At 40.5% G+C, this 12,672-nt stretch overlaps 1 non-coding gene across 1 annotated transcript; it reads right to left on the bottom strand.

Moving 5' to 3' along the window:
- Positions 1 to 12,097: 12,097 nt before the first annotated feature.
- Positions 12,098 to 12,204, bottom strand: LOC142180450 (small nucleolar RNA R71). The gene has a single exon (XR_012709075.1). It is a non-coding gene; the product is annotated as a small nucleolar RNA R71 (small nucleolar RNA).
- Positions 12,205 to 12,672: the final 468 nt, after the last annotated feature.

Below are 12,672 nucleotides of genomic sequence, written 5' to 3'. Positions count from 1 at the left end.
TCGAACCACATCAAATCAACCCGGAATAACGTCACATTTTGCACACAAGTCTCAAATGATACAACGGACCTTTTCCAACTCCTGGAACCTCAATTGAGCATGATATCACCAAAGCTAACTCCCCGTCAAACCTTTGAAGCTTCCAAACCTTGAACTTTTGCCAAAATGTACCAAATCAACCTACGGACCTCCAAATCCAAATCTGGACACACGCCCAAGTCTAAAATCACCATATGAACCTATTGAAACCACCAAAATATCATTCCAGGGTCATCTATATAAAGGTCAAATTCTGATCAACTCTTTCAACTTAAGCACCCAGCCTCGAGACTAAGTGTCCCAAATTCAATCCAAAAGTCTCCTGAAACCAAACCAACTGACCCCTCAAGTCACATAAACACATATACACATATGTAAAGCATCAAGTAGGGGAAATGGGGCTAAAATATACAAAATGATTGGTCGATTCTTTACATAAATGGATCATAAAAATGATTGCCAAATTCGCCTTGATCATAACCAATAAAGATACGCTAACTATTTTTACCATCTAACTTTGACCTCTCTTTCTTAGGAACATGCATAAAACATTTAAGTGAACATAAGAAATATCAGTACCAAACCAAACTCTATCAGGGATATTACATTCAAAGCAACAATACGATATAAATTGATAACATAAGCAATAATATTAAGTGCTTCCGCCAAAAAGGAAGCTGCCAACTTAGCATATGAAAACAAACATCTAACCCTCTCACCAAAATATTTGTTCATCCTCTATGCTAAATCGTTTAAATGAGGAGCTTTCTAATGTCGAATACCTTGCATTCTGCAATATTATCTTAACCACAATATTATCTTAACCAAGATCTAAAAAAATATATCAAGTACTTGATCCAAAGGAAATACCCATAGTTTACGAGTATGATCATAAAAAAATCATAAAACAAATTGCACTACCATGAGACCTTACTTTAACAACGACCACATAAATTAGAATATACCAATTCCTGTAAACCAAGTTTTCTTGAAGATAAATGACTCTGAAAAGAATTTTCTTTTTTATTTATCGGCTAAGAAATGAACAAGTATCTTTAGCTTTGCTTGTTTACTCCATAAAGCAAATTCTTCTTAACCAAACTATCAATCCCGCTCTCACTCATACGAGTCAGCCTTCTATGCCATAACTTTAATGAAGTATCATTCTCCACCAATTTTACTAAACTATTAGAAATGGAGCTCCTTATTGATTAGAGATTAGATAACTTTCTACCTCAGAGCCACGACCATTGAATCTCTAGTAAGCTTCCATAAGCCACTACCAAAGGTACTATAATAACCTTCATCATTAAATTTTCCTGTAGAGATTAAGTTCAGGAAGATATATGGAGCATGCTTAACATCGTTAATAAATAACCTCGAACCATTATTAGTTTCTAGATAAACCGTGTCAATGTCAAATACCTCAATCTCTTCATTATTTCCCTTTTTAACATTATTACCTAGAGTATATGAAGAAAAGAATTCCTTCTTTAGCCTGATAAGAAGTGGCACATAAATCTACAAACCATCAAGTCTCATCACAAACAAGATTAATGATATCTTCGCCCCAGGTAAAAACAAGGTCAACTTTAACAATAGTAGCAACACAATTTTTGTTATCGCCATATTTCTTCTATTGTTTTATTTCTCTCCTAATTCTATAATAATATTTTTTTATATGCACTTTATTATTCCAATAGTGACATGTAACATTCTCGTACCTAGACCTTGACTTGCTTCTACTTTTGTCTCTATCATTCTGACCTCTAAGTTTATTTCTCCTTCTGTCTTCAGTAGCCAAAACATCAGAGTGTGAAGCTGAATAAGACGAAGCCTTAGATCTTTTTCTTCTCATCTCTTTATTTAACATACCATTCTTAGCATATTTCGTAGTTACAACACCACTGAGAGCAGAATCAGTTAAGAAATCCGAAGAGTTTTCCAAGAGTCTAGTAGAGTAGTAAGAAGATAAAGTCTTTATATTTCTTTATCAAACCTTACATAAATTCTAAGGAGCTGATCAAGGATATGAAGAAAATTATTTATATGATAAAAAATAGGAGTGCTCTCCTTGTATCTCAAATTCATCAATTACTTTAGTAGAAAAAAACTTAATATTACCAGTCTTTGAAGCATAAAGTGTCTCGAGCTTTTTTTAAGAACTTCTAGCATGTGTCTCATTCACAATATGATTTCAAATATCATCTTCGCCATATTGTCTAATATATCTACAAACCTATAAGTGCTCAAATTCTCAATCCTCATCAGATATAGATTCGGGGTTGTTATAAGCAAATACAAATAAATATATTTTCTTGACAGATATAAGTTCTTTCATCTTACCTTTCTAAATATGATAGTTACTGGCATTTAAACAAACAATCTTGCTCATATTTTCCTTTATCATTCAAATAAAATGTAATGACCTGGCCGGTTATTTTGAGCATTGGTATTTCGTTTGGGGGTTTGACATCTTGAGTAGCTTTGTATGTATAATACGACTTGCGTGCATGATTGTTTTATTATTTTTGGGAATATTGAGATTAATTCGAAAGAGTAATTCTCAATTTAGAAGTTTTAAGTTGGAAGAGTTGACCAGGGTTTGACTTGTGAGTAAACGACCTCAGATTCATGAATTGATAGTTTTTATAGATTCGTATGGTCATTTTGGACTTAGGCATATGCCTGAAATTGTATTCGGAGGTTCCTAGGATGATTTGGCTCGTTTCGTGTAAAGTTTGAAATTTAAAGGTTTAAAAATTTCATAAGTTTGACCATAAGTTGACTTTGTGGTTATCGGGTTCGGATTGTTATTTCGGGACTTAAAAAGGGTCCGTTTTTTATTTAGAACTTGTATGCAAAGTTAAATTTTATTCCGTGTTGATTTAGTATGATTCGGACGCGTTTGGCGAGGTGTAAAGGTTTGAAATTTAAGAGAATGATCTTGGTCTTCGATTCTTGATTTTGATGTTATTTATTGTAATGACTCGGCCGGTCATTTTTCCTTCTAGACCTATGTTCCCCTAATTAAATCACCCTGTATATACTTTTACTATTTTATAACTTGCGGGAATGATTGGTTCGGGTTTGGAAAGGTTCGGGATGAAATTGGAACATTTAGTTCCTTAATAGTAGCCTAAGATGGCCAAGTTTGACTTGAGTCAACATTTTGGGTAAAAGGCCTTGGAACAGGGATTTGATGGTTCCAATAAGTTCGTATGATAATTTTGGACTTGGGCGTGTCTTCGGATCGAGTTTCGGGTGGGCCGGGAATATTTCGGCGCTTATTGTTGAAAGTTGGCATTTTGAAGGTTTTAAAAATTTTCTAAGTTTGACTTGAAGTGGATTTTGGTGTTATCGATATTTGTATGGGATTTCAAACCTTGGAATAGGTTCATATTGTGATACATGACTTGTGCATAAAATTTGGCGTCATTCCGAGTTGTCTAAGCATGTTTCGACGCGTTCGGAGTTGGATGAAATGAGTTTGAAGCTTAGAAGTTGATTAATGAGGTTTTGAGGCACGATTTGTGACTTTAATGTCGTTTGATGTGATTTGAGGCTTCGACTAAGTTGGTATCATATTTTAGGATGTGTTGGTGTGGTTGGATGGGGTCCTGAGGGCCTCGTGTACGAATCTGATTGCCATCGGATTTAGTTTTGGACCTAAGGAATTGCTGAAGGCTTCAGGTCTGGTGCAATTGCACCTGCGAGGAAATGGACACATGTTCGAGACTGCAGGAGCGGCCACATGGATGCAGAAGCGGATTTTAAGCTGGAGTTGGGAGGCTGCAAATGCGAGATTTCTTTCTCGAAGATGCGATTGGGGCTACGCAAAAGCAAAAACGGACCGATGCGTTGAAGATCGCAGAAGCGGAGGTAGTCCGCAGAAGCGGACACGCAGAAGCAGATAGAGTCTGTAGAAGTGGACCCGCACAAACGGATCGGTGTTTGCAAAAGCAAGAATGTTGGAGGCTAAGGGGGATCACATATGTGATCTTTGGACTGCATATGTGGGACCGCAAATGCGGTCAAGTGACCGCAAGTGCGATAAATGCTGGGCAGAGGAGTGCATTTAATTCGGGACTTAGCCCATTTTCTACACACTTTTACTTGGACTTGGGAAAAATGGAGAGCACTTTTGAGGGGGTTTCTCATCAACATCACAAGGTAGATAAATTCTACCAATTTTTAAGTTAAATACATGGATTATGGGCAAATTAAATATGAAAATTTGTGGAATTTTCTGGAAAACCTAGGATTTAAGTAAAATTAGAATTTGATCACGGATTTGGTTATGGAAATTGGAATAAATTATAAATTTGAGTTTGTGAGATCATGGGTAACATTTATCTTCAAATATTTTCGGAATCTGGGCACGTGGGCTCAGGGATGATTTTTTTGGATTTTTCAAATTTGGTGGGAAATTAGCTTAATAGTGAGGTTAAAGAGTCGGATTGAGGACTTGAAAGTGAGTTAAGTCTCTTGACTAACCTTGTAAGAGGGAATTTATCCCCTTAGGTGTATTAATTATTGTGTGCTACTTGTTGTGTGGAGCTACGTATGCACAAGGTGGTGAGAGTTCGTACGTAGCTATTTTCATGTTATGTTCGGGTAGACTTAGATTCACATCATGCCTTAGTTGTGCTATTTGTATTTATCGTGTGTATTGATATTCTTGATTATGAATGATATTAAGGATTAGAGTAAAGATACTGATTTAGCCTCTTACTTTGGAAAAATTGGAAAATATTTGATGAACTATGGATATGTGACTTCGCAAATCTCATGTACTTCCGCGAGCGAGGTAAATTTCTCTGTTCTTATGGGATCTGGTTGTTTACCTCGACAGTATGGTAACACTATTCTTATGGGATCGGGACGTTCGCATCAGCAGTACTGACTATCAATATTCTTATCGGATAGGGTCGTTCACCTTGGAAATAATGAGTATCACTATTCCTATGGGATCGGGTCGTTCGCCTCTACAGATTCATGCTTAATACTCGAGACTGGATTTGGTTTGGTAACAATTGAGCTAGTGCCTTCAAGGCCGTTTATGACATATTTAGTGATTTGATATAGAATCATGTTAGGAATTACTATAAATATTTTTACCTACTTCGTTGCTACTTGTTGTACATCTTCCATGTCTACTTTATGTATTTCTATTACTGTTTGACCACTAGTAAGTGTCAAGTCAACCGCTCGTCTATACTTCTTCGAAGTTAGACTAGATACTTATTGGGTACGCGTTGTTTTACGTACTCGCGCTATATTTCTGCACTAAATGTGCTGGTACTGAGACAGGTACTACCAGTGGTCACACGGGTACGTAGCCGCACTTCCACGGAGACTTAGTGGTGAGCTGCTTGCCTTGCTTTGATCTACAGCACCGGAGTCTCCCTCTACCTTATTACTGTTTCTGTCTATTATACTTCAGCTTGTGGTTGTACTAGTTTTGTGTATTCCCTAGATTGCTCATGCACTAATGACACCGGGGTTTGGAAATTTCTAGTAGATATTCATGGTTTTTGTCTTTTAATTTCACTACTTCACCCTTATGTTTACTTTATGCTTTATATTACTACGATCTTTTACCCTTAGTTCTTTATTAAATAAAAATCAATGTCTTTAAAAATACTAAAATGAACAATTAAATGGATAGTTCATCGTTGGCTATCCTAACAGTGATGTTGCGTGCCATCGAGACCTATTATGGGTTTTGGGTTGTGATAACTTGGTATAAGAGCTTTAGGTTCACATAGGTCTCACGCGTCATAAGCAGACCTAGTAGAGTCTTGCGGATTGGTGCGGAGATGTCCGTACTTATCTTCAAGAGGCTATAGGGTGATAGGAATCTTCTCTTTCTTCATCTCCTATCGTGCAGTTGATATTGTGCAAAGTATATTTATATTGTTCTCTCATAGATGCTATTGTTTTCTCATAGATGGTGAGAACGTGCATGGCAGATGTACCAGGCGGTAGAGGAGCTTAGCTGCTCCCTCCGTTGCTAGAGGCTGGGGAGGGCTCCAGCTCCTATTCGAGGGCGTCCTAGAGTTGATCCAGTTGTACCACCAGTGGATCCAGTGGAAGATCCTATTATTGAGGAACGGGATGAGGCGCTTGCAGCTGAGCCGGTCCCAACAGATTTCATGACTGCATCGGGATTTCAGGAGGTCATGGGCCGTATACTGCAGATCATGGACTCTATGACGCATGCTGTTTTATTTCTAGCAGACCCAGCCACATCTTAGGTAGGAGCGGGAGCATAGACCCCTACCGCTCAGGCTCAAGGGCACGCTGCTACCGTTTATCAAACCCCAGGTGCACTACCTGCAAGCGGGGTCTAACCAGTTGCAGCGACTGTGCCAGAGCCGTACTAGTCGCAACTGTTGAGTAGCAAAAGCGGCTGGACAGATGGACTAGGCTTCGTCCACCTATCTTTGTGGGTGAGCAGTCAGAGGAACCACATGATTTCATTGACTGGTGCAAGGATAGGCTACATAGCATGAATATATTGGAGTACAACGGGGTGGACTTCATCACTTTTTAGCTTGAGGGCAAGGTCTGCAGATGGTGGTAGGCTTACCTCCTTAGAAGGCTAGTAGGTTCACTTCCCTTGACTTGGGATCAGTATACGCATTTGTTCTTGGAGAAGTACATACCCCCTTTCGGAGAGAGAGGAGCTTCGGGGTCAGTTTGAGCAACTTCATCAAGGTCATATGTCTATGACCGACTATGAGGTGAGATTCACTATCTTGTCTCGCCATGCAGCTATTATACTCCCCACAGGCGTAGAGAGGGTGCGGAGGTTCATTGCCGGTTTGCACCCTGAGATCCAAGTTTCTATGGCCCGTAAAGCAGAGATGGGGACTCCCTTTCATTAGGTTGTGGATATAGCTCGGAGGATCGAGCGTATCCGTAACTGCAACAGAGAGTTTGCGTCGCGAGATAAGCATCCCCGGCAGTTTGGTGGATTAAGTGGCGCCCCACCTGGGGATAGATGTCAGTTCATTAGGGACCAGTCTAGCAGGCCCATACATCCAGCACCACCGCCTACTCGGAGTTCTCCAACATGACCATACTTCAGTGTTCCAGAGAGTACTTACCGTCCGCCAGCTATTCAGGGTTCCTCTAGTGGCTATACAAGCCATCAGGGTCAGACTTCAGGTCAGCAGTCCACTGTTTGAGGGATTGTTTTGAGTGCAGGGAGTTTGGCCACATGAAGAGGTTTTGTCCCAGACTTCGGAGCAAGGCCATGCAGTAGGATCCTCGGCCCATGATTACTGCACCAACTACCACACTGCCCGCTCGCCTGACCAGAGGTGGAGGGCAGGTGGGTAGGGGTCGCCCTAGAGGTCGAGGCTAGTAAGATGGTGCTCCAGCTAGATTCTATGCTTTCCCAGCTAGGCCAGAGGCAGTCGCCTCCGATGCAGTGATCACAAGTACTATTTATGTTTGCCGTACGGATGCCTCGATATTATTTCATCCAGGGTCTACTTATTCCTATGTTTCTTCTCTATTTTCTCCTTACCTGGATGTATCTCGCGAGTCCTTGGTTTTTCCTGTATATGTGTCCATACTAGTGGGAGATTCTATTATGGATTGGGTCTACTAGTATTGTGTGGTGCCTTTCTATGGTTATGATACCAGAGTAGATATTTTATTGCTCAATATGGTTGATTTTGAGGTTATCTCGGGCATGGACAGGTTGTCTCCGTACCATGCCATTCTTGATTGCCATGCCAAGACTGTTACCTTGGCGATGCCTGAGTTGCCCAGATTATAATGAAGGGGTTCATTTGTTGGTACTTCTAGTTGAGGTATTTCTTTCTTGAAGGCTCGACATATGGCCGAGAAGGGTTGTTTGGCCTATTTATCCTTTGTTCGGGATACTACCGCAGAGACTCCCGCATTAGATTCAGTGCCAGTGGTACGAGAGTTTTCCGATGTATTTTCTGCTAATCTACCGGGTATGCCGCTAGATCGGGATATCGATTTTGGCATTGATTTGGTGCCGGGCACCCAGCCTATTTCTACTTTGCCTTATCGCATGGCTCCAAAGGAGCTGTGGGAGATAAAGGAGCAGCTCCAAGAGTTACTTAAGAAGGGGTTCATCAAACCAGTATGTCGCCTTGGGGCGCACCGGTGTTATTTGTCAAGAAGAAGGATGGGCGTATGCATATATGCATTGATTATCGCTAGTTGAACAAAGTCACCATCAAGAATAAGTACCCATTGCCGCGCATTGATGACTTGTTTGACTAGTTACAGGGTGCCAGGGTGTTCTCTAAGATATCCTTGAGATCTGGGTATCATCAGCTGAAGAATCGTGGATGTTCCGAAGATGGTTTTACGGATTAGGTATGGGCATTATAAGTTCTTAGTGATGCCCCTCGGCTTGACTAATGCCCCGGTGGCGTTTATGGATTTGATGAATAAGGTATTCAGGCCGTATCTTGACACATTTCTCATTATCTTCATTGATGACATATTGATCTATTCGCGTAGTATAGAGGAGCACGAGCAGCATTTGAGGTTAGTGCTTCAGACCTTGCGGGAACAGAAGCTATATGCTAAGTTCTCCAAATGCGAGTTCTGGTTAGATTTCGTGTCTTTCTTGGGGCATGTTGTATCATGTGAGGGTATTAAGTGGATCCCAGGAAGCTCGAGGCAGTCCAGAGTTGGCCTCATCCTACCACAACGACTAGATCAGGAGCTTCTTATTGTTAGCAGGTTATTATCATCGATTTGTGGAAGGCTTCTCGTCTACTGAGGCACCTTTGACTAGATTGACCCAGAAAGGTGCTCCGTTCATATGGTCCGATGATTGCAAGGTGAGCTTTCAGAAGGTTAAGACCGTATTGACTACAACACTGGTGTTAATGTTGCCCTCCAGTTCAGGGATGTATCCTATGTATTGTGAAGCTTCATGTGTTGGCCTAGGTTGTGTATTGATGCAGGAGGGGTGAGTTATTCAATATGCTTCCCGTCAGATAAAGCCCCACGAGAAAAATCACCCCGTACATGATTTGGAGTTGGCCGCAATAGGTCATGCTCTCAAGATCTGGAGGCATTATCTTTATGGGGTGCCCTATGAGGTTTACACCGATCACCATAGTTTGCAGCATTTTATTAAGCAAAGGGATCTTAATTTAAAGCAGTGCAATTGGCTTGAGTTACTGAAGGATTATGATATCACTATCCTTTATCATCGGGGCAAGGCGAATATAGTTGCGGATACCTTGAGCAGAAAGGCCTAGAGTATGTGTAGTTTGGCATTCATTTCAGTAGAGGAGAGGCCATTGTCTTTGGACATTCAGTCCTTAGCTAACAGACTTGTGAGGTTGGATATTTCAGAGCACGGTCGAGTTCTTTCATGTGTTTTGGATCAGTCTTCATTATTTCAGTAGATCAAGGATCGCCAGTACGATGATCCGCACTTGCTAGTTCTTAGAGAGACAGTACTACAGGGTGGTGCAAGGGAGGTTACTATCGGTGAGGATGGTGTTCTACGACTCTAGGGTCGCCTATGTGTTCCTAATGTTGATGGCTTAAGGGAGAAGATTCTAGAGGAGGCACACAATTCTTGGTATTCTATTCATTCAGGTGCTACGAAGATGTATCGCGACCTAAGGCAGCATTATTGGTGGTGGCAGAAGAAGAAGGACATAGTTGAGTATGTAGCACGATGTCTAAATTTCCAGCAAGTTAAGTATGAGCATCAGAGGCCAGGTGGCCTACTCCAGCAGATTGTTATACCGGAGTGGCAGTGGGAGTTCATCACTATGGACTTCGTAGTTGGGCTGCCGCAGACGTTGAGGAAGTTTGATGCAGTTTGGGTCATTGTCAATAGGATGACTAAGTTGGCACACTTTATTCCGATTATGACTACTTACGCTTTAGAGAAATTGGCCCACATTTACATTCAGGAGATTGTCCAGTTGCATGGTGTGCCTAGTTCCATCATTTCAGATAGAGATCCTCAATTTACTTCACACATCTGGAGAGCAGTACAGAGTTAGTTGGGTACCCGGGTAGAGCTCAACACAACTTTTAATCCGAAGACAGACGGGCAGTCAGAGCGGAAAGTTTAGATTCTAGAGGATATGCTTAGAGCGTGTGCGATTGACTTCGGAGGGCAGTAGGATCGATTCTTGCCCTTGGTTGAGTTTGCTTATAACAATAGTTATCAGTCCATCATCGAGATGGCTCCATTTAAGGCTTATATGGTTGGCGATGTCGTTCGCCTATCGGATGGTTTGAGCCCGACGAGGCTAGGTTATATGGCACTAATTTAGTGAAGGATGCCTTGGAGAAGATAAAGTTGATTCAAGAGCGATTTCGCACAGCACAGTCCAGATAGAAGAGTTACATGGATCAGACTCCTTGTAATTTATCATTTATGGTAGGCGAGAAGGTTCTCTTGAAGGTCTCGCTGATGAAAGGGTCTTCCTTCCTCACTCAAGATCCAGGTTTGGATTGTATTTATGTTATCCTATAGTTTTGTTTCAATTGTGAAGAACTTCTCCATGTCTATAGAGTAGAATCTTTTGGGTTTTGATGGATTTGGTGTATTGATGGTTGTTTGTGCATTATAACTCTACTTTTATGTATTTGAATCATTTTTGGAAGATTTAATTATTGCATCTATGTTCACTTGTTCTTGTAATCGAGAGAGGCATAACTTGTGATATATTTGCAATATATTATTGGTTGAGTTCATAGATTCTTCTAAGTAATCGAAAGAGGCTTGTTGAATCCTTGATTAAACCTAATTAGGAGGATAATCGAAAGAGGTTCTCCTAAAGACGAATCCATTACGAATTCTTGCATATCTTCACCGAGCTTAAATTGGTTCATATTGTGAGGTTGAGACTTAATCGAGAGAGGAGTTTCTACTAAATAATTGTACTGATAATTAAGTGAATAAGAGAGACTCACTTGAACATTAGAAGTGAATTATCTAGAGTTAGATCTCGAACAATTATCTTGCACCTATCCTATCAACCCATATTTTCTCCCATTGATAACTTCCTTGCTTACCTTTGTTGCGATTGTCATTAGTCAATAGCTTTAGATTCTTAGTTAATTGTAGTTAGAATTTACATATCCATTGTTGATCCCTATGGATAGCAATCTAGCTACAAACTACGACAATACTGTTTAAATCCAATCCCTGTGGATACGATATTTTACTATACTATCTTTGACTAGCGAGCACAAATTAAGTGTGTGTTTTGCGCTCATCAAATTTTGGCGTCATTGTCGGGGATTGACAATCAATAGTGTTTGAAATAGTTTGTAGTGCTAATTCATGAATTTATTTTATTACTTTTATTTTGTTCTTCACGGGTTTCTCCTCTATGTGCAGGGCAACATGTTAAGTCCGTAGTGTATGACACGATCTTCTTGTAAAGAAGTAATACTATACAACCCGAAATTAGAAAAACACTTACGGCAATTGAGGAAGGAGAAAGATATTACCGTAAGGTTCTTGGGGCAACCTTCAAATCAAGAACACGTGGCTAATAACGATGACAATGAGGTAGAGGCAGCTGTAAGGATAGCTGCAGAGGCAGCCCATAGAGGTGCTGAGGAAACTGTCGAAGACAATAGGGGTCAAAGATTCAATCTAAATCAACCCTTGATTGAAGACCAGTTCGAGAATGCGATACCAAGGCTTGATAGAGCATTGGGTGACTACGCCAGACCAGTTTACAATCAAGGATTGTCAAGTGTTAGACCACCTCCAATTGCAGCCAATAAGTTTGAGCTGAAGCAAGGTTTGCTTCAAACCATTCAAAAAAGCTGTGTTTTTAGAGGGAAGATGGATGAAGATCCAAACTCGCATCTGATGGACTTCGAGGAGATTATGAACACCTTTTAATACAATGGGGTATCACAAGATGCAGTGTATTTAAGGGCATTCCCCTTTTCACTTAATGATGCGAAGCAGTGGCTTTGAAGCTTGCCAAATGGATCAATTAGAACATAGGAGGAAATGACCATATAATTTCTTGATAAATATTTCTCCTCAGCTAAGACAGTCAAGTTTAGAAGAGAAATCCATAACTTCTGCCAGAAAGAGAATGAAACTATTTTTGAAGCATGGGAGAGATTTAAGGAGATAGTTAGGAGGTGTCAACAAGCGGAATTGACCTCTGGATGCAACTCTAGGATTTTTGGGATAGATTGACACCGACCTCGCGTAGAACATTGGGCAATGCAGTTGGAGGCCCCTTTATGAAGAAGACTCCAGAGGAAATAGTTACTATTCTTGATGAGTTATCCGAAGATGCTAATCAGTGGCCCTCTGATAGTGTGGAAAGAAGTAAATCAACTCGCATTCACCAAGTTGAGGCTACTATATCTGCGCAAGTACAACTTGATTCTATGGCTAAATAAATACGAAAGCTAACTGTAGATTCGATGCAAAATGTACACCACGCAGCTTGTGATATATGTGGAAGAGGGCACCCTACTCATGAGTGTCAAGCCTCAATTGCGGAAGTGAATGTTGTAGCAAACTATAATTTTAATGCAATGGGTCAGAGGCACCCCGATTTTTCATGGAGTTCATATGGGGGTACTGAAAATGCATGGAAACAAAACAATCCCATATTT

This window comes from Nicotiana tabacum, chromosome 4 (genome assembly GCF_000715075.1).
Source record: "Nicotiana tabacum cultivar K326 chromosome 4, ASM71507v2, whole genome shotgun sequence".
NCBI classification, from domain to species: domain Eukaryota; kingdom Viridiplantae; phylum Streptophyta; class Magnoliopsida; order Solanales; family Solanaceae; genus Nicotiana; species Nicotiana tabacum.
This window is presented reverse-complemented; position numbering and strand designations above follow the sequence as displayed.